At 43.0% G+C, this 1,887-nt stretch overlaps 1 protein-coding gene across 1 annotated transcript in view; it reads right to left on the minus strand.

Moving 5' to 3' along the window:
* LOC108746882 (LIM/homeobox protein Lhx9-like) overlaps positions 1–1,887 on the minus strand; it is a 52,213-nt gene that overhangs the window by 43,371 nt on the left and 6,955 nt on the right. The gene's annotated exons all lie outside the window — the stretch shown is intronic.

The raw sequence follows: 1,887 nt of genomic DNA on the forward strand, positions 1-1,887 counted from the left end.
CTGATTATTATTAATAAAAAAAATATGGAGGTTATGCGCTCCAGTCCTCAAAGGGACTCCGATAATGATGACCAAGACTCACCCCCGGGCTTTCCATCTTCCAATTCCGCGGCAATAATACGTTACGCGGAAGGTTCAAGAATTCCGCTGCAGCCGGTCGACGACTAATAAAATAAGAGTATTTTGTATCTCGTAATAAACCTTCAAGTGGCATAATGAACACCCTCGAGTCTCTGCAAGTACCGAAACGCGCGTTCTAGAAGTGCGTCAGAACCAATCGACGTAACGGGGAGAGAGAGAGAGAGAGAGAGAGAGAGAGAGAGAGAGAGAGAGAGAGAGAGAACTCTGCAAATTACAACTGCTTCGTCGTCGCAATAACGTCGTGAGAAATTTGTGTCTAGAATTCTTGGAAATTTATTACGAATATTTACTACTACTAATTCGTTTAATTAGCTCGACCACGACTCTGTTTAAATAAAGATCCATAATCCGAAGCCAGCTTGTCCCACACCGAGAAACGAAATAACGCTCCTGTTTTCCCCATCTATAATAATAAATTTACAGAGCTTAGTTATATAGGTAGGCTTACAATGTCCTAATTTACCTTTTCGGGAATATCAAATGTCTTAAGATTATTGCCCTGGTCTCGCACGAAAAAAACACGGTCATTCTCTTAGGGCGCGCCCGAGGCGGGCGAGGATCGATGCAGGGATGTAATGATAATGATAAGTTCAGGCCGGTAATCACAGGCGTGAGAGGGACAGCGACGGGGAAGACACTGAAAATAATCTAATTATTGGCGAGGACGATTATAGTGATTAGGCGCGTCGCGGCGGCCTCTTCCCTGTTTGCCACGCACGGCCCACCTATTATAAGTATATCCTAGGAGGGTGTACAAATGAAAAGGCGTGCGCGGGCGCGTGAATGCGAGCTCTCCTTTCTTCGGACGAAGGAAACAGGCGGCATGGAAGAGGAACAACAGCGAAGGGACCACGGCGCGCAATTACTGAGGAATGCAGACGAGGAAAGAAAGCGGCTTTCTTCCACGTATTGGCCCGCCATGTTCACTGAATTCGTTTGACGCAATTCTTACTCTTGGAAATTTCAAATCGGAACAATTCGAGCGTCGAGTTGTTCTTTTGGCTTCTTCTCGGATCTCTGTTGGAATACTCGCGGAAGTTGAACTTGGTTTCTTAGCTCGTTAAGGATTTTTAAGTTCATTACTCTTTGCGCGTTCTTAAATAAGGAGATTCATGGACTGATAAACCCTTCGTTTTTACGATCTTGGAACTTGGCGATTCATAAACCTCGAATAGCACTTGGAGAAAGTTATTGTAACGAGATAAATAGCACGAATATACTTTTGCATGCAGATGCGTTTCGACACAGTCCTCAAAGTTAAGAAAAATAAGAGGATAGGTCAATAGATAAAAAAAAAAAAAAAAAAAAAAAAAAAAAAAAAATTCAATGATTAGTCAATACAATGTCTTGAAGCGCTGCCGAAGACTATCGGTCGTTACGGTCGGCTTGAGATTCACGTGGCGCAAAGTAACAAGCTGCCAACGTTGGATATTTATGGGGGCCGTCAAGGGTCAAACCCAGTTTCGCCCAATACGCACAGTTGCCATTCCACATCTTCGCCGCGTGAGGGAGAGAAGAAGAGAGAGAATAACAGTTTTATATTTTATATTTAATACCTTGTATGCGCCACGATGCCACTCCTCCTGTCCCTGCGGAAACGGGTGGATAGAATTTTCTTCAAAAAACTTTTCTCGACCTCGTTGTGATCGGCGAATAGCCCCCGACAATCTTCCGAGAGATATCATACTTTAATGCAATTCAGGATGATAATCCAAATGAAATATATATAATATATATATATATATA

The sequence above is a fragment of the Trachymyrmex septentrionalis genome, unplaced genomic scaffold (genome assembly GCF_001594115.1).
Source record: "Trachymyrmex septentrionalis isolate Tsep2-gDNA-1 unplaced genomic scaffold, Tsep1.0 scaffold19, whole genome shotgun sequence".
NCBI classification, from domain to species: domain Eukaryota; kingdom Metazoa; phylum Arthropoda; class Insecta; order Hymenoptera; family Formicidae; genus Trachymyrmex; species Trachymyrmex septentrionalis.